Genomic DNA, 21,941 nt, shown 5'->3' with positions numbered 1-21,941 from the left:
GACATCTGCCTTCGGCTCAGGTCATGATCCCAGGGTCCTGGGATCAAGTCCCGCATCAGGCTCCCTTCTCCTTGGGGATCCTGCTTCTCCCTCTGCCTCTGCCTCTCTCTGTGTGTGTCTCTCATGACTAAATAAATAAAATATTAAAAAAAAAAAAAAAAAAGTAAGTCTACCTTGAAATTTAACAATACATTTCAATGTGATCATATAGAAAATTCTATTAAATACAAATGGCCTAAAAGCCTAAATTTAAAGGCAGAGTTGTCAAATTATATATATTTTTTTTTTAAGATTTATTTATCTGAGAGAGAGAGAGAGAGAACGTGTGGGGAGGGGCAGAGGGAGAGAATCTTCAAGCAGACTCCCCATTGAGTGCAGAGCCAAATGGGGGGCTCAATCCCACGACCCATGAGATCATGACCTGAGCAAAAACCAAGAGTCAGATGCTTAACCAACTGAGCCACCCAGGCACCCCTCAAATTATATGTTTTAAAAAGACAAACCAACTATATACTCCATACAAGAAATCCACTTTAAATATAATGACACAGATAAAATAACATGATGGAAACCAATCATAAGAAAGCTAGAGCTTATTTCCAAACAAAGTAGTTTTCAGAACAAGATATATTACCAGATATAAAGAAGAATATTTCATAATGGCAAAATGGTTAATTCACCAAGAGAACATGATAATCCTAAATACCTATGTACCTAAAAATGGAGTTTCAAAGTATATGAAGCAAAAGCTGGTTTAACTAAAAGTGGAAATAGAGAATTCTCAATTTCAGTTGGAAATGTCAACACTCCTCTCTTGGTAATTAACAAATAGAAAAGTCAGTAAGGATATATTCTACTTGATCTAATTGATCCTCCAGCTCAATAAAACAGAAAACACATTCTTTTCAAGTACACATGGAGCACTCAACAAGATCCACCATATTTCTGGCCATAAAACAAATCTCAAAAATTTTTAAGGATTGAAATCACCCAAAGTATGTTTTCTCAGTGTGACAGGCAGAACAATGGACCCGTAAAGATGTGTACTAACTCCCGAAGCCTGTAAATACATTAGGTTACATGGAAGATAGGAATTGGGGTCACCAATGAAATTAAGACTGCTAATTTAGTGACCTTAAAATACAGACAGTACCTGGATTTTTCAAATGAACCCAATGTTATCTACAAGGTCCTTAAAAGTCGGAGAAGATAGAAGAGGGAGAACCAGAAGGATAGCAACATGAGGACTCAACACAACATTGCTGATTCTGAAGATGGAGGAAGAGACCCATGAGCCAAGGATTATGGGGAGCCTCTAAAAGCTGGAAAGAGCAAGGAAATGGATTCTCCCCTAGAGACGCCAGAAAAAAATATAGCTTTACTGTCATCTTGATTTTTTTTTTTTTGAAACAACAGTGTGTATAATGCATCTTTCCAGTAATATTTCCTTTCATCAAGATATAAGTGTTGGTAAATTTATGTGTAGAAGCATATCGGACAAGCCATGAGCTTAACCACTTGAAACTACACTGTGTATAAACCATCCCTCAAGTAATATCTTCTTTAAGATGTAAGTGTTTTTAAACTTATATGTAGAAACATAGGGAAAAAGTCATGTGCCTCCCTCCCCACCAGCTGCCTTTCTAGTATGATGCCCTTTTTCATCCACATTTGTGTTTCAGGTGTAAAGAGAAGAGAGTGAAGAGGGAGCAGAGCTTTTGTCTATTGGTCTCCCTGGACTTAAGAGAGGGAAGATGCAAAGCCAAGAATGTTATGATTCTCAAAATGGTTTATTACCCAGAACTCTCTGGGTCAGTCAAGAACCATTTCCAAATAAGGAAATGGAGGGAAGGCTTCCTAAGGGAAGACTTCCTGTCCCCAAGGAAGTGAACCTCAAGAAGGGTGATGAGACTGAGGCTGATTCCCTGACTCCAGTTGGCAGCAATGAACTCCATTCCCCAGGCATCTGTCACCTCTACTCTTTTTAACTGTAACACCTCCATTTGTATTACATATGGTGTATGGGTATTGATGAGGTCATGGTATCATCTATGGGATTTTTTTCGGTGTAAATCAAGTATAAGAAGAAACTATGGGACTCTGAGCTTTGCTTTTGAGAATTTACAGTGGGCAAATAGGTATCATCAAACCAGTTTTTACTCTTTCTGACCCAGGTGAAAATGCTCAGAATTTTACACTATGAATTCACATTTATAACCCTTACAGGTGGGCCTTCAGGCCTGGTTCTTGACAACGATGTCTTCCACAACTCAAACTCCCTCTGCTCTCACATAAGTGGCCCACTCCTGCATTTTCACTCACACAGGTTCTTGCAGAAGCTGAAAACTGAGAGTCCCCATTCTTTTTTTCATTTAGATGTGACCAGCCTAGTAATTTATGTTCATCAATTGTCTGTATATCTGTATTTTATGAAAGCATCTGAGTAGGGATACAAATATTACACCTTTCCCAAAAATTAAGTTGGAAAAAATGTCTTTGTAATTTTTTTAAAAAAAGCAGAGCCCTCTTTTTCAGCAGTTTTGATCAGCAAGGTGTAGATTTTACATTTTTGTCCTTGCTCCCAATGAAATGGATAAACAAAAATAAAACCAGAGAATACCATCTACTCATGGATTGCTGTTGTGTTAGCCAGTCTGAAAGTTCACATCAATTTTTATGTAACTGTCTTTTAGCTCTTCCTTTGACAGAGCAGGCTTTGTTCTGCCCTGTTCCTCTTCTGACTGTTTCTTGTGCATTTTCCTCCTCCTCCCTCCTTTGTTAGAATAGGTATATCAGCTGTATAAGTAAAGGAAGAAAACAGTAAGTACTTCGAATCTTTGGCATTTATGTAGAGCTGCAGTCGAACACCACTGAAAATGCAGGCTTTTCTAAGAGTGTGATCTTTACTGATGCACTCACAAGTACCCAATTTATTTTAGCTATTTTAATAGTATTTGCTCAATAAATATGCAAGCTGTAAAAAAAAAAAAAAAGAAAAAAAGTCATGTGCTTAAGCTTGAAACTACACTGTGTATAAACCTTCTTTCAAGTAACATATTTCATCACAATATAAGTAGTTTGGCTTTTTTTTTATTTCTTTATTAATTTTTTATTTCAATCCCAGTGTAGTTAACATAAAGTGTAATATTACTTTCAGGTATACAATATAGTGATTCAACACTTCCATACATCACTCAGGGCTCATCACAAGGGCACTCCTTAATCCCCATCATCTATTTAAACTATCCCCCCACCCACCCACTTCCCCTCTGGTAGCCATCAGTTTATTCTCTATTGTTAAGAGTCTGTTTCTTGATTTGTCTTTTTTTTCCCCTCCTTTGCTCATTTGTTTTGCTTCCTAAATTATACATATGAATGAAATCATATAGTATTTGTCTTTCTCTGACTCATTTCACTTAGCATTATACTCTCTAGCTCCATGAAGGTCATTGCAAAGGCCAAGATTTCACTCTTTTTATGGATTAAAAATATTCATCCATGATATATATATATATATATATATATATATATATATATATATATATATATATATCACACCTTCATCCATGTATGGATAATATAATATAATATGATATAATATAATATAATATTCATCCATATATATTCATCCATAATATATATATTATATATATCTCACATCTTCATCCATTCATCCATTTTCACCCTGTGAGACCTATTTTATAATTCTCAAATACTGAACTGAAAGATAATAAACTTATGGTGTTTTCAGCCATTAAGTTTGTTTTAATTTATTACATAGCAACCATAGGAAACTAATACAACCATGATATAATTAAACCAAAAATAAGGAACAGAAATTTATCAGAAATAATCCCTAAATATTTTCAAATTAAGCAACACACTTCTAAATAACCCACAGGTCAAAGAAGAAAATTCCAGGAAAATTTAAAAATATCCAGGTTCAAATACACAGGTGAACTTTATCTCTCTGTAATACGCACATTGAAATCTAGAAAAATGCTATATATATTAATTTTTTCTTCAAGTTGAGAGTGAACACTAATATAAACTATAGTCTTTAGGTAATGATAATGTGTCAACACAGGTTCAGCAAAGGTAACAAATGCACCGCTCTGATGGGGGTTGTTGATAAAGGGGGAAGCTATGCATGTGTGGAAGCAGGGTATACATGGAAAATCTCTACACCCTCCCCTCAGTTTTTCTGTGAAACAAACCTTCTCTAAATAATAAAATCTATTTAGAATTAAAATTAAAAATTAACTTTTATTTTAAAATAAATAAAGGTGTTATATTAAAAAATAAAGCTGAATAAAGTTGTCATATTAAAATAAATTGAATGCTGCTTTCCCAGCATGGGAAGAGCTTAAAAATTTTACTATACAGATATAGACACCACCTAATATTGGAGCTTGCCCTTTTCATATTGTAGGTTCTTAAAAGATGCACATTACTTGATTTTTCTATAAAACTTGCATGCACTTCATGAAAAAGAAACATGAGTAGGGCATGACTTATTCATGAATGGCACCCTTAGCCTGATATGGGGCAGCAAGTATGCTGTCATAGGCATAACTTACTGCTACAAAGGGATAAAATTTCCTTTGCTGCAATTATTAAAATTTGTTCTTCTCTAACTTCCAAGTCAACTTGATTCCAAGCATTAAGAATTTTCCCAAATTTCAGCAAATATTTCATAATTAAAACATAAAATACATTTGCTAAAAAGATAAGTACAATTACAGTTTATTTTTAAAAGGCAGACAATTTCAGGAACTACTATTATTTAGAATATAAGCACCTAGTTTATAATATAGTACTACATGATGCTCTACCTGCCAATCCTGAATGAATAGAGTCAGAGACAGTAGGGACAGAATGCATGGTATCATTGAAGGCAAAAATACATACATATCAAACTCAAATATGTGAAATATCAATTTACAGTTACAGAATAAGAAAGATCCGTATTTTTACATAAAATGTGACACCTATTTAAGATGGAATAAGTTCTTCTTAATAAAAAGAAGCTTCCTGACACGCACTTATGTTCTTAAATCAGTAATATTTTAGGACCTTCTCCCTTTACTATATACTTTCTCTTTGCCATGTCAATCTTTCAACAACACTGACTTGCTCTTGGTAAGTTTACCAAAAAATTATTATTGAAATAAGTTAATTCAACTTTAGTGTAAAAATTTATGTATAAAATATATATATGTATGTGTATTTGTCATTATTTGCTTTATAGTAATAAGCAGATTTGAAATTTCCTTGTCAGAATTTCATTGCTTTTTAGATACTGTGGTAATTCAACATTCATCTTGTACCCTAAAGAGCACAATATGGGCCTGACAAGATCTAATGTGATCTCAAGGACTCAAAGCTAAGTATCTCTAAACTTCAAAAACCAGTAATAAAAACAGAAAGGTAATAATATACTTTGAACTAGAGTTCTACGATATCCGATGGACCCCATGGCAAAGTACAAACAAGAGAATTTTTTCCTCAGAACATCTGGATAGCAGGCTCAAGAAGAGAAAAGGTTTTAAGTTTCGTCCCTATTTCTTTTTACTTTCAATCCATGAAGTCACTATTTGTTTTTTTGTTTTTTGTTTTTTTGTGGTTTGGGGGGGGGTTGTTTTTTAAAGATTTTATTTATTTGACAGAGAGAGAGAGCACACAAGTAGGCAGAACAGCAGGGAGAGGGAGAGGAAGAAGCAGGCTCTCCACCGAGCAGGGAGCCCGACGTGGGGCTTGATCCCAGGACCCTGGGATCATGACCTGAGCCGAAGGCAGCCGCTTAACCAACTGAGCCACCCAGGCACCCCGAAGTCACTATTTGTTAATGGTTATTATATATGGCCCTGCACAAGCTATTATGATTGCTACAGAAGCTCCTCAAGAGAGAAACTTATTGTATCAATATGTACAACAACATGAAGCAACTGATGCTAAGAAATTAAGTTAATCTAGGGAGCCATTCCTGAGAACTGAGTCCGCTTCATAGTGCTACAAGCTGAGACACACTGCCATGTATTTTATTTTAGTATCTCTAAAAAAAATACGTAAGCTGATGTGGAAAATCATTACTACTTCCACTATTAACTTTGTTACTTGTATGGGAATACATCAATGCATTACAGTGAAATTTAACGTGTAATGTTTGGAAGGAAAAGGAAGGAAAGGGAAGGAGAGGAGACAAAGAAAAGAAAGACAGGGAAAAAAGTGAGCATTCTAGAGACATTATCTCCACTGACTCTTGTAAGACATGAGGAAGAGGGGTGCCTGGGTGGCTCAGTCATTAAGCATCTGCCTTCGGCTCAGGTCATGATCCCAGGATCCTGGGATCAAGCCCCACATCGGGCTCCCTGCTCTGCGGGAAGCCTGCTTCTCCCTCTCCCACTCCCCCTGCTTGTGTTCCCTCTCTCACTGTCTCTCTCTCTGTCAAATAAATAAATAAAATCTTTAAAAAAAAAAAAAAAGACATGAGGAAGAAATATATGAAAAAACCTAGCATGGAATTATTACCTTTCCCAAAGTAAATATATAACAAAACTAGTATTTAAACACAGGTCTTTGCTGAACCTAAAATCATGCTCTTTCCTCATTCCAGGATACCCTCTCCTGCCACCTACTTTTTGGTTTAAGAAATAATATCAACTCACGCTTGAAACCAAGTTCTGTCCAGTGGGGATGTGTACCCAACCATTCAACAAATATCTTTTCCTTCTCTGACCACAGTAAATGACAGGGAGATTTCTCATCTTCTAGTTAGTATCCATTAGCAAGCAACACTCTGGAAGCCTAGTCCTCAAAAAACCACAATGCAACAAATGTGTTGAAGATAATGCACAGCAGTACTGTAGAATGCCTCACCTCCTGCTTTTTTCTCCCTCTAGGTTTGTCACCCACCATTATTTATTATTTATATAGTATCATAAATGTACAACTCTGTTGATGGGAGGAAAGACTGTGCCAGAAAGGTCATAGATTTAGTTCACTTCCTGTTCTTTAAACAGTTCTTTGATATATTAGCTTTTAAAAAAAAAAATTTAATCAGTACATTTTTTTGAGTGCCTAACTGCAGGAAAACCCATCAACCTTTAATGACTTGTTGGAACATTTTCAAATGTGTAAGAAATATATAAACATAATTAATATTTTGCTAAAATAATAAACTTTAACATTTTTTAAAGATTTATTTATTTATTAGGAGGGACAGAGGGAGAGAGAGAATCTTAAGCAGACTCCCCACTGAGCACAGAGCCCAATGTGGGGCTTGATCTTACTGACCTGAGATCATGGCCTGAGCCAAAATCAAGAATCAGACACTTAACTGAGTGAGCCACCCAGCTGCTCCTAAACTTTCACACTTTCAATGAACTTTTGCCTAAAAAAGAGGTCAAGTCTCTTTTGAAAGATGAGTCACAAAGTGTCACTGAGTGTCACAAACCTCAACAGCAAAAGCAAAATTAAATTAATTGTTCCATATTTTGAGTTTGATCTGGATAAAACACATATTACTAAAAAAATAACACTATTACCTACCCCTAATTTGGGGCCCATAACCCAGACTGAAACTCTTTTCCTAGCAGACACACTAAAACATGGAGGTAAGTAGTTGTTGTAGTATCCAGGAGTGGAAAAGTGGGGATGGACCTGGGGTGCTATGTGCATTTAGTCGCAGGGGGTTGGGGGAGTGCACAATGATAACCATCTTGAAATATGTAGGACATTCTTTATAAGGAAGAATTGCCCACCAAAATGTCAACAGCACCCTATTAAAAACCCCACATGGGCTTTAAAAAATAAAAATAGAACAATCTTAGCCCAGTCTATAAAGCTTTATTCAACTGTCAGAGTGTTTTAAAATAAACTTCAATGGAGTATGTGTGCTCCAAGATGACAGACATAGCCATACTATCTTCTTCAACCTATCTTTGTGACTCAGTTGCCTGTCACCTAGAGACACTTAAAGAAAGCTGAAAACCTCTAAATCCTGAGCACTCTACACCCACATAAATGGGTGGCTCCATTCAGTTTAGGTAAATGGTACATTCTCTAAAATTCTTTTAGTTCTGGACATATATTTCAATCACAGATCCTGAAGTCTTGAACAGGCCTTTTTCTGCATTAGTACTCAGGAAGAGTAACAGATAGGTAATATATTCTTAAATAATATGAAAATTTAATAGTTTTTAAAAAATGAGTCTTTCTATAGATAATTTTGTGTTAGTTCAGTCTCCAAAGTCCATAGGCAAGAGATCTACAACTGTACTAGAAATGTTGGTATTGGCTTTCTCCTTGTGATATCTCAAGATGAAGTGAGCAGCCCCTAAGTCTCCCTCATTGGAGAGAGAGAGAACATGTATTCATTTTCTTCTGTGTCAATTCAGATTTACTATTTATACATATGAAACTATTTGTTTTCTTATTTAAACTTCTAATTTAAGAATCATTTGTTAGTGTCCAGTTTTATTGCAAATTCTCAATTACATGCTGTAATTCCTTATCAAGATTATAAAATAATTTCTCAAATCTATGATAATTGCTAAACTCTTTGGCTTAACCTTATTTTATCTTTTTAAATGGACATCAGATTTTACTTCTGACTCATGCACTCTGAGGCAAGCAAAATGATAAATACAAAAATGTTTGAAGACAAAGCTAAACAACATCCTGTTCCAACAATGCCCATTTCCCCATTAATTCCTTCATTCCCCCTTATCATAACAAGTGACTGGCACTAAGAGTGTGGCAACTTTCACAGACACACATAAATAGATAAGTACATATACCAGCATATACATGATGCTAGGAGTTTTGATTCCTTTTTGTTTTCATTATTTATACTAAAATAGAATCATTAAGTACCCCAAACATGCACGATTTCGTTCATAATATATCCTGAAGTCAGTAAATATAGATCTCCTACATATCCTACAAGTCAGTAAATATAGATCTCTTAATATATTTAATTGAAATGAATGGGAAGGAATGAAAATTATCAGACTTCTTGGATATTATGGGACAGAACCACAGAGCTGTTCAGCTGCAAATAGGCACAATTCTTCAAAACAAAGGAAGAATGACCCTGAAGGAGATTCAGAGATCAGGGCTGCCTCATCAGTTAGAAAAGCAAGGACCATCATCTCACTTTCCACAGGCCAAATGACCTCTGCCCAAAGCCATGAGGACAGGGCCCGACCCAAAGTAGTGGAGCAGAGCTGCTCAGCAGAGGCCAAGGAACCCTGCCTGAAGTATGCTGGGGCAGGACAGTCACCACAGCAGGCCCAAAAAGCAGGACTGCTACCCTAGTGGATCTTGAAGGCAAAGCATCAAGTCAAAGGGGATGATTCTCAGGAAAGGAAAAGATGGTGGAGGAGTAGGGGACCGTATTCCAACCAGTCCCCGGAATTGAGCTGGATATCTACAAGACCACTCTCAACACCCATGAAATCAGCCTGAGATGTAAGAAGATAGATCAGGATCTCTACAAACAAAATATCGCAGGCAGTTGGTTTCAAGGTGTGAATTGGGGAGCCATGATTCCGAGGACAGATATCAGAGGATAAACAGCAGGGGGAGGGAGCCTGGCCACTGGAATCCTACACCACAGGTAAGCGAAAGCCTCCCGTGCTAGGGATGGGGCACAGACTTGCAGACCGGTAACTGTGAAGAAAGGACTATGGGGCAGCCCCCCAGATGGAAACCCTGAGAGGAGGGGCCACATGTCCAAACTAGGGGGGCTGGCGGTTTTAGAAGCACAAAGGGCAGAGACGTGCCCTGACCTGGAGGTGAGGACTGGGAGTGCTGCTGAGGGGCGCACAACCCAGGACGCTGCAGTTTATAGCAGCACAGACAGAAACGGATATAATGTGGCTTGGAGAGCTCATTGAAGAACAGACTGTAATCTCTCTGCTCTGAGGCAAAAGGTTGGAAATGGTCTTTTCTCTTCTGACTCTTGGAAGAGACACAGAAAGCCACCAGGGAAAGCCCCAGAGAACAAAAGTCCCCAAAAATGGGTTTCACTGAGCCCATCCCCTGCCACAGGGGGCAGGGCAACTCTGCCCAAACAGGGTTGCCTGAGTAAGAGTGCGGCAGGCCCCTCCCCCAGAAGACAGGCTAGGAAAACAAGAGGCCAGCAACCTTAAGGTCCCTAGAAAACAGGTGCATCTTGCTTGGGTTGTGGTCAATAATTTTGACTCTATACATTCCCTCAACCACCCCTCAACAGAATGACTAGGAGGAGGAACCCCCAAAATAGGAAAGACTCAGAGACTGTGACTCCTTCTGCCACAGATTTACAAATGGACACAGATATAACCAAGATGTCAGAGATGGAATTCAGGGTAGCAATTGTGAAGGCAATACCTAGAATGGAGAAATCGATTAATAGCAACATGGAAGCTCTAAGGGCAGAAATGACAGTTAAATTGGCAGAACTTAAAAATGCTATCAATGAGATCCAATCTAATCTAGATAATCTAACACCTAGGGTAAACAAGGCAGAAGAGCGAATTAGTGATCTAGAAGACCAATTAATAGACAAGAAGGAAAAAGAGGAGGCCAGGGAAAAACAACTCAAAATCCATGAAAATAGAATCAGAGAAATAAGTGACACGATGAAACATTCCAATGTCAGAATTTTTGGAATCCCTGAGGGGGTGGAAAGAGAGAGAAGACTAGAAGATATATTTGAGCAAATTGTAGCTGAGAACTTCCCTAATCTGGGGAATGAAACAAACATTCGTGTCCTAGAGGCAGAGAGGACCCTTCCCAAGATCAAGGAAAACAGGCCACCACCCCAGCATGTAATAGTAAAACTCGCAAATCTTAGAACCAAGGAAAAGCATCTTAAGGGCAGTGAGGGGGAAGAGATTCATTACGTACAGAAAGAGGAACATCAGAATAATGTCAGACCTATCCACAGAGACCTGGCAAGCCAGAAAAGCCTGGCAAGATACATTCAGCGTACTAAATGAGAAGAACAGGCAGCCAAGAATACTCTAGCCAGGAAGGCGGTCATTTAGAATGGGTGGAGAGGGCGCCTGGGTGGCTCAGTTGGTTAAGCGACTGCCTTCGGCTCAGGTCATAACCCTGGAGTCCCGGGATCGAGTCCCGCATCGGGCTCCCTGCTCTGCAGGGAGTCTGCTTCTCCCTCTGACCCTCCTCCCTCTCATGCTCTCTGTCTCTCATTCTGTCTCAAATAAATAAAAATAAAAATCTTTAGAATGGGTGGAGAGATGCAGAGCTTCCAAGACCAGCATAAACTGAAAGAATATATGACCACTAAGCCAGCCCTACAAGAAATATTAAGGGGGATTCTATAAAAGGAGAAAGACCCCAAGAGCGATATAGAACAGAAATTTACAGGGACAAACTATTAAAAAAAGGTCTTCACAGGCAACATGATGACAATAAATTCATATCTTTCAATAATCACTCTCAACGTGAATGGCCTAAATGCTCCCATAAAACGGTACAAGGTTGCAGATTGGATCAAAAGACAGGACCCATCCATATGCTGTCTACAAGAGACTCATTTTGAACCTAAAGATACATCCAGACTGAAAGTGAAGGGATGGAGATCCATCTTCCATGCCAACGGACCTCAAAAGAAAGCTGGGGTAGCAATTCTTACACCAAACTAGACTTTAAGCTAAATACTGTAGTTAGAGACACAGAAGGACACTATATCATTCTTAAAGGATCTATCCAACAAGAAGATCTAACAATTGTAAATATCTATGCCCCCAACATGGGAGCAGCCATCTACCTAAGCCAACTGTTAACCAAAATAAAGAGTCATATTGACAGCAATACATTAATTGTAGGAGACCTCAATACTCCACTCTCAGCAATAGACAGATCACCTAAGCAGAAAATCAACAAAGAAACAAGAGCTTTGAATGACACACTGGACCAGATGGACCTCATAGAGATATACAGAGCATTCCACCCTAAAACAACAGAATACTCATTCTTCTTGAGCACACATGGAACTTTCTCCAGAATAGCCCACACCTGGTCACAAATCAGGTCTCAACCGATACCAAAAGATTGAGATTATTCCCTGCATATTCTCAGACCTTAATGCTTTAAAACCGGAACTCAATCACAAGAAAAAATTTGGAAACAATTCAAACACTTGGAAGCTAAAGACCACTCTGCTCAAGAATGTTTGGGTCAACCAGGAAATCAAGGAAGAACTTAAACAATTCATGGAAGCCAATGAGAACAAAAATACATCGGTCCAAAACCTACAGGCTACTGCAAAAGTAGTCCTAAGGGGGAAATACATAGCCATCCAAGACTCACTCAAAAAAATAGAAAAATCCCAAATTCACCAACTAACTGTACACCTTACAGAACTAGAGAAAAAGCAACAAATGGTGCCTAAGCCACGCATTAGAAGAGAAATAATTAAGATTAGAGCAGAGATCAATGAATTAGAAACCAGAAACACAGAAGATCAGATCAACAAAACTAGAAGCTGCTTCTTTGAAAGAATTAAAAAGATCGATAAACCATTGGCCAGATTTATCCAAAAGAAAAGAGTAAGGACACAAATTTAAAAAATTATGAATGAAAGGGGAGAGATCACGACTAACACCAAGGAAATAGAAACAATTATTAGAAATTATTATCAACAACTATATGCCAAATTGAGAAACCTGGAAGAAATTGATGCCTTCCTGGAAACCTATGAACTCCCAAGACTACCTTAATCCCAAGGAATACCTTAATTCCCAAACCAGGCAAAGACCCCATCAAAAAGGAGAATTTCAGACAGATATACCTGATGAATATGGATTCCAAAATTCTCAACAAAATCCTAACTAATAGTATCCAACAGTACATTAAAAGGATTCTCCAAGACCAAGTGGGATTTATCCCCAGGATGGTAGGGTGGTTCAACATTCCCAAATCAATCAATGTGATAGAACACATTAATAGGAGAGAGAAGAACCATATGGTCCTCTCAATTGATGCAGAAAAAGCATTTCACAAAATATAGCATCCTTTCCTGATTGAAACTCTTCAGAGTATAGGGATGGAGGGAACATTCCTCAAGTTCATAAAATCCGTCTGTGAAAAACCCACAGCAAATAACATCTTCAATGGAAAAAAGCTGAAAGCATTTCCCTTAAGATCCAAAACATGACAAGAATGCCTACTTTCGCCACTATTGTTCAACATAGTACTGGAAGTCCTAGCAACAGCAATCTGACAACAAAAAGAAATAAAATGTATTCAAACTGGTAAAGAAGAAGTCAAACTCTCTCTTTTCACAGACGACATGATACTTCATGTGGAAAACCCAAAAGACTCCACCCCCAAATTACTAGAACTCATATAGCAATTCAGTAATGTGGCAGGATACAAAATCACTGCACAGAAATCAGTTGCTTTCTTATACACTAACAATGCAACTGTAGAAAGAGAAATTAGAGAAACAATTCCATTTACAATAGCACCAAAAACCCTAAGATACCTCGGAATAAACCTAACCAAAGAGGTATAGGATCTATACTCGAGGAACTACAGAACACTCATGAAAGAAATTGAAGAGGACACAAAAAGATGGAAAAACATTCCATGCTCATGGATCAGAAGAAAACATTGTTAAAATGTCTATGCTACCCAGAGCAATCTACACCTTCAATGCCATCCTGATCAAAATTCCAATGACATTTTTCAAAGTGCTGGAACAAACAATCCTAAAATTGTATGGAATCAGAAATGACACTGAATCACAAGAAAATGTTGAAAAAGGAAAACAAAACTGGGGGCATCACGTTGCCTGATTTCAAGCTATATTACAAAGCAGTGATCACCAAAACAGCATGGAACTGGCACAAAAACAGAAATATAGACCAATGGAACAGAATACAGAGCCCAGATATGGACCCTCAACTCTATGGTCAAATAATCTTCGACAAAGCAGGAAATAATATTCAATGGAAAAAAGACAGACTCTTCAATAAATCGTGCTGGGAAAATTGGACAGCTAAATACAGAAGAATGAAACTGGACCATTCTCTAACACCATACACAAAGATAAACTCAAAATGGATGAAAGACCTCAATGTGAGACAGGAATCCATCAAAATCCTAGAGGAGAACATAGGCAGTAAGCTCTTTGACATCGCCACAGCAACTTCTTTTGTGATACATCTCCAGAGGCTAATGAAACAAAAGCAAAAATGAACTTTTGGGACTTCATCAAGAGAAAGAGCTTCTGAACAGCAAAGGAAACAGTCAACAAAACAAAGAGGCAACCAACAGAATGGGAGAAGATATTTGCAAATGACACTACAGATAAAGGGCTGGTATCCAAGATCTATAAAGAACTTCTCAAACTCAACACCCAGAAAACAAATAATCCAGTCAAAAAAATGGGCAGAAGACATGAACAGACACTTCTCTGAAGATGACATACAAATGGCTAACAGACACATGAAAAAATGTTCATCATCATTAGCCATCAGGGAAATTCAAATCAAAACCACCTGAGATACCACCTTACACCAGTTAGAATGGCCAAAATGGACAGGGAAAGAAACAACAAATGTTGGAGAGGTTGTTGAGAAAGGGGAACCCTCTTACACTGTTGGTGGGAATGCAAGTTGGTACAGCCACTTTGGAAAACAGTGTGGAGGTGCCTCAAAAATTAAAAATAGAGCTATCCTATGACCCAGCAATTACATTACTGGGTATTTACTCCAAAGACACAGATGTAGTGAAAAGAAGAGCCATATGCACCCCAATGTTCATAGCAGCAATGTCCGCAATAGCCAAACTGTGGAAAGAGCCGAGATGCCCTTCAACAGATGAATGGATAAAGAAGATGTGGTCCATATATACAATGGAATATTACTCATACATCAGAAAGGATGAATACTGAACTTCTTTTACAACATGGATGGGACTGGAGGAGCTTATGCTAAGTGAAATAAGTCAAGCAGAGAAAGTCAATTATCATATGATTTCACTTATTTCTGGAACATAAGGAACAGCATGGAGGACATTAGGAGAAAGAAGGGAAAAATGAAGGGGGGGGATCGGAGGGAGAGATGAACCATGAGAGACTATGGACTCTGAGAAACAAACTGAGGGTTTTAGAGGGGAGAGGGGTGGGAGGATGGGTCAGCCCAGTGATGGGTATTAAGGAGGGCATGTACTGCATGGAGCACTGGGTTCTATATGAAAACATATGAATCGTGGATCGTGGATCACAACATCAAAAACTAATGATGTATTGTATGGTGACTAACATAACATAATAAAATTAAATTAAATTTTAAAAAAACAAAGGTGATTATTCTCAAGCCTTAAAATCTCCTGGAGCTTGTTTTGTCAGCTTTGGGACTTGCTTGGGACCCATCACTCCTTCCTTCTTTCCTACTTCTCCTTCTTGGAATGGAATTGTCTATCCTATGCCTGGCCCACCACTGTGTTTGGAAGCATGTAACATGTTTGATTTCTCAGGTTCACTGCTGGAAAGCAATTTGCTTCAAGATGAATCATACCTCAAGTCTCATTCATATCTGATTTAGATATGTAAATGACTTTGGATATTACACTTTAGAGTTGATGCTGGTATGAGTTAAGATTTTGGAGCTGCTGGGATGGAATATGTGTATTTGGCACTGAGGACACAAATGAAGGAGGCACACAGGGGCAAAATGCAATGAGTTGAATACTGGTGTTCCCCCAAAATTCATATATTGCAACCCTAATCCCAATGCAATGGTACTTGAAAGTGGAATCTTTGAGATGTAATTATATCATGAAAGTGGAGTCCTTGGGGATTGGCACCCTTATAATAAGAGGCCAGAGAGCTAGCTAGGTCTCTTTCTACCATGTGAGGATACAACAAGATGGCTGTCTATAAACCAGCCTTATCCAAAACCCTAATCTACTGGCACCCTGATCCTAGACTTCCAGCCTCCAGAACCATGAGAAAGAAATGTTTGTTGTTTAAGCCACCCGGTTTATAGTATTTTGTTAGAGCAGCCCAAGCTAACTAAGACAGACTCATTCTCATCAGACTTTGGTCCCCATTCTATCCTCTAAAATTGTTCTCATCTAGGTTACCAAGGACATCCACATCATTACCTCAATAATCAATTCTCAGTCCCTAACCTACTTAACCTGTCAATGGCATTTAATCCTATTTATCAATTCCTTCTCCTTGTTAGATTTTCTTCATTTTTTTTCCCAAGTTTTCCTTCTTCTTCACTTGGTTTGGTTTTCCCTTCTACTTCACAGGTTGCTCTTATTCAGTCTCCTTTGCTGGTTCCTACACTTCTCCCCATATTCTCAATATCTGAGTACTCCAAGAGCAATTCCAGTAACCAGTTGTCCAGATGGTCTCACTCCACTGGCACCACTGTCCAGTCTCATGACTCATGTCATCTTTTACTCTGATGCTTAATGTATCTCCTAGTCCTCTCCTCTTTGTTCCTGACACAAAACCCATCAGAGATGTTTCTTCCTCAGGGCATTTGCTCTACTTGATCCCTCTGTCTGGAATATTTTTTGAACAATCCCTTCTGATTCTTTGTTAAAATGTCACCTTCTCAAATAGGCCATCATAAGATGCGAAATTGTCCACCTGCATCACTACTGTCTCATTTAATCATACTATACACCTACTTAAGTCACACTATAGGATTTCTTAGGTTTTTCTCCTCCATCCTATAATGTAAGCTCCACTCTCAACTGTTTGTACACTAACATATTCCAAGTATCTAAAGTAGTTCTTGGCACAGAGTTAGTGCTTAAGATTTATTGGATTATTTAAACTATTTTCCTATCAAAGGCATTCAACTTTTCTCTAGATTTTTGTCACTATAAATAATGCTATGCCAGTAGGTCCTTACATAATGAAGCTTTCATTTCTATGGGCTAGAGCATTGTAAATGGGGACTACTATTCAAAGGTATACATATTTTTCTTTTAATAGATTTCACATTGCTTTCAAGACATCTGTAACAATATCAATTTCCACCAGTATGGGAGATGACTATATACATTCTCATATTCCAGTCAGCAATAGATTTTGTTTTAAACAATTCCCTCAATTGTGAACATACAGTATCATCTTATAGTCAAAAGGGTTTGCATGTCTATAACTACTAACTGATTTGAATATCAGGAGACAATGTCTTGAAAGAAAGTCAGAAAGATTATTTAGGTTGACTTATTTAAGTTCCCTGTCCTCAAGTTCCTCATCTATGAAATTAGTATTTGAAATAAGATGACCCCTTCTGCAAATCTAAAAATATATGAATCAATTCAAGAAGATCTATTTTAGAATTTTATCACAAGACCAGAAATTGTACCTGGAACATCTTAGTATCTTCACATGAGCTAATTTATCATCTCAGTTACAGAGAGAAGGTTTCTGAGGAAGTAAAACCACAGGTAATTGGGGGAATGGGTTCAAAACATGGGTCACAAGTCTGGCTTATCTACACATTCAGTAGTTAGGACATTGGGCTCCTAGTTCCTAGAAAAGTGTAGAGGGAGGAGGGTGGAAATGAACCTGTTTCTCAATATTTCTAGGATTAACCCCAGTCTCTGGCATTTATTTTAATAAATCAAATACTATGATGTGGGAAAAGGAATAAGGGCAAGATCATCTTAATAATAAGCCTACTTGATTTCTGCAAGCTCTACTTACAAATACTTATTTCTTGTCAAATCAAATCAAAAGAATTATTTGGAAATTTATACACCCTCACTCTATCGGGCTTCACTGGCCCCCTTTAATAGAAATTTACCACTGTCTTTACAATTTACCACTGTCTTTACAATTATAGATCTTTTATGCCTTCCTCTTAGGGAAGACTCACATTAACACAAATTGAGAACTAAAATTCCCACTAGCATCATAAATATCTACACCAAATACAACATCCTAAACACAAAAAGAAATGAATACATGCTTTGTGATCAGAACAACAAAAAAATAACCATCTCCAGTGAATTTTTATGGAAAAATTCTGTCTCAACCAATCTGAATTTTAAATTAGTCTATATAACTCCTTCAAAATATCTTTTAATACCACTGAGTCATTTGTGCTGACAATTTTGGTAAATTGAAATAATACAATTATTAAAGCCATCATGAGTACATGGTATGTTTGAGGGAAGATTTACATTTATAATTAAATGTTTAAAAACCATTCATGATTACAGTAGAATATACTATCTTCTATTTGTGACATCTCAATAAAAAATATTTATCTCATCATTACTGTCTATCTTTTGCATTCTACCATGAATAGTATTATTCTTATCACTTTAAATTATAGTGATTAACCAGATTCCTCTTGTAAGCAGTGTAGTCAGATTTTTTGTGGGGACAGTCAGAGTGGGTGGGAATGGGGTGATTGTGATTGTTTTTCATTAACTAATAACTACATCTCTACTGTTCCTCATGGAATCACAGAATCTAAGAATTGGAAAGGACACCAAATGTCATATAGTCCAGCCTCTAATTAAGTAATAACTCTCTCCATAACATCACTCACTGCTAGTAATCTAAATAATGTCTTACTATTTCCAGCAGGGGCACTTAACCACCACACTGAGATTACTCCTCACAGTTTGATGCTTCTAATTTCAAGAAAAACTTCCTCATACTGGATCAAAATTATTCTACCTTAAACTTTCACCAATGTGTCTAATTACTTTTTCTTAGCAGAAGAAAAAATTAATGCCTCTTCTACATAACCTTCACAAAATATTTGAAAGTAGCTATTATGTACCCATTCATTCTCTCTTCTTCAGGCTGAACATTTTTACTTTCTCTGGTTTTCCCACTTAAGAGATGCTATCCTTTCTAATCAACCTTCTCTGGCTTCCACTTCCTTGTGCCTAACCTCTTGCACCCTTTCCACTCAAGTTTCCTGGTAGTTTACAGGGCTTTTTAAGCAGAGCATTGCAGCTTGCTCCTCAGCTTTACATTTCCAGATTTTTCTGGTACATGCCCTAAAGATAGGATCCACATGACATCTCCATAATCTTTACCTACACATCACCACAAGTAAACAAGTGTATGGAAAAAGTTCAACAAAAGCTGTAGGAGTGGGTTTCAGGATGTCCCACTGAACACGTAAAAGATCCAAACTGTGCCTGCTGTCTCTAGGTAAACAAAAAAGATGACATAGAGACTAAAGAGATGAGAATCCTTGACAGATTTCTGATGAGGAAGACAATTCTCATGTTAAGGTGCAAAGGAAAATAGGAGGAACAAATAAAAGGATTAGAAAATGTATGTGACTTTATAAATGGTTTATAATTCCTCTTTTCTAATAAAAAAAAAACTAGAAAATTCAAAGAAATTCATAACAGCATGCACAGCAAAGTAAAATGACCGCATCACAAATGTTGAAAAAAAAAAAATCTCAAAAAACAACAAAATAATGACACTTACAAGGGCATCACTTTCAATACTCGTGGAATCACTGGGTGTTATATGCAACTAATGAATCATTGAACACTGCAACAAAAATTAATGATGTACTATATGTTGGCTAACTGAAAATAAAAAATGCTTGTGAAATCTTTAAACCAGTTTTTTTAAATATATTCTATTTTTTTTAAGATTCTATTTATTTATTTATTTTCGAGAGAGAGAGCGTGCAAGCACAAGCAGGGGGGGAAGGGCAGAGGGAGAAGTAGACTCCCTGCTGAGCAGGGAGCCCCATGTAGGATTCCATCCCGGGATCCTGGGATCATGACCTGAGCCAAAGGCAGATGCTTAACTGACTGAGCTACCCAGGCGCCCTAAATCAACTTTGAATAAAAATACCAGGGTTATAAAGCAGTGATACCATAACACTGGATTGTTCTAAGTGAAGTTTAGTTTTACAGTCACCACTTGGATAAGTTCCAAATTTATTGTTTGCATTATTATTTAATCTAATTGATCATAGACCGTGGTTGGTGGCCCAGCTATTCAGAAATATTGACTTGTTTTTCAGAAGGAAGTGTATGTTCTGAGATACTGATAAGATTATAGTCACTCAGCTCAACATTGCTCGGCATCAGGGAAATCCAAATCAAAACCTCAGTGAGATATCACCTCACACCAGTCAGAATGGCTAAAATTAACAAGTTAGGAAACAACAGATGTTGGCGGGGATGCAGAGAAAGGGGAACCCTCCTACACTGTTGGTGGGAACGCAAGCTGTTGCAGCCACTCTGGAAAACTGTATGGAGGTTCCTCAAAAAGTTGAAAATAGAGCTACCATATGATCCAGCAATTGCACTACTGGGTATTTACCCCAAAGATACAAATGTAGGGATCCGAAGGGGTACGTGCACCCTGATGTTTATAGCAATAATGTCCACAATAGCCGAACTGTGGAAAGAGCCAAGATGTCCATCAACAGATGAATGGATAAAGAAGATGTGGTATATATATATGTATGTATATTCAATGGAATATTATGCAGCCATCAAAAGGAATGAGATCTTGCCATTTGCAACGACGTGGATAGAACTGGAGAGTGTTATGCTGAGTGAAATAAGTCAAACAGAGAAAGACATGTATCCTATGACCTCACTGATATGAGGAATTAACCTCAGGAAACAAACTGACAGTTGCTGGAGTGGTGGGGGGTGGGAGGGATGGGGCGGCTGGGTGATAGACATTGGGGAGGGTATGTGCTGTGGTGAGTGCTGTGAAGTGTGCAAGACTGTTGAATCACAAATCTGTACCTCTGAAACAAATAATACATTATATGTTTAAAAAAAGAAGAAGAAGAAGATAGGAGGGGAAGAATGAAGGGGGGGAAATCAGAGGGGGAGATGAACCATGAGAGACGATAGACTCTGAAAAACAAACTGAGGGTTCTAGAGGGGAGGGGGATGGGGGATGGGTTAGCCTGGTGATGGGTATTAAAGAGGACACGTTCTGCATGGAGCACTGAGTGTTATACGCAAATAATGAATCATGGAACACTACATCAAAAACTAATGATGTAATGTATGGTGATTAACATAACATAATAAAAAAAAAGATTACAGTCACTCAGGCAATTAACTGGAGTTTAAATGAAGTGTCACATACATATAGAAGGTACACTACTTACAAATAAAAACACTTATATTACCAGCACATATCAAGAAATAAAATATTAACAACACCCAGAAAGTCCCCTCATGCCCTTTATATCCACAGTCCCCCAGGAAAGATAATCACTATTCAGCCTTCTAACAGGGTATAAGTCAATTCTGCTCGTTTTGAACTTATAAAAAGGTATAATACAGCACATACTAATTTCAACCTGGATTCTTTTAATCAATACTGTGATATTGAGATTTCTCCGCATTGCCAGGAAATCAACTTTTAATCAATACTAAAGCAGTCCCATGTCCACTTGCATTATGATCATGCAAGGATGCTTCATTTTTTTAAAAGGCTGGGTCCCAGGCCCCACCCTAGACCTAAAGAATCTGAAGCTCTGGAAGGAGGGAGGAAACTAAGCCAAAATCTCAAATTTCTATAAACTCATTCAGTAATTATTTTGCCTACCAAAGCTTCAGACTCTACACTAAAAATTTCATGCCTCTATTCACTTGCTTAATTCTTACCAAAAGAACTTTTTAGAAGAGGCATGCTTTTTCTGGCATCATACCAATTTTAACAGTACTTCAGATCCTGAAACTGATTAGTTGCATTTTTAATAGTTTTAATAACCTCAAAAAATCTATTAACAATTCTTTCCTATTTCAGTATTTTAGCATCATGTATTCTATAAGAGTATCATTCTGTAGGCTTAGAAATTACAATATCAATTTTGGGTGTGTTTTTAATTTTTTCTAAAATCCCTTGCCTTTCATTATACAGTAACTAAGTGCTTGAAATCTAACAGAGCCAAATTAATTTTGATGGTTTTCCTAAACCCACATAT

General features: G+C 37.5%; 1 pseudogene; it reads left to right on the top strand.

Moving 5' to 3' along the window:
* Window positions 1-1,785: 1,785 nt before the first annotated feature.
* Window positions 1,786-1,988, top strand: LOC123852812 (neuronal regeneration-related protein-like; annotated as a pseudogene).
* The last annotated feature ends 19,953 nt before the right edge of the window (window positions 1,989-21,941 follow it).

This window comes from Mirounga angustirostris, unplaced genomic scaffold (assembly GCF_029215605.1).
Source record: "Mirounga angustirostris isolate CCGP_5_RB_7025 unplaced genomic scaffold, mMirAng1.0.hap1 SCAF_7, whole genome shotgun sequence".
NCBI lineage: Eukaryota > Metazoa > Chordata > Mammalia > Carnivora > Phocidae > Mirounga > Mirounga angustirostris.
This window is presented reverse-complemented; position numbering and strand designations above follow the sequence as displayed.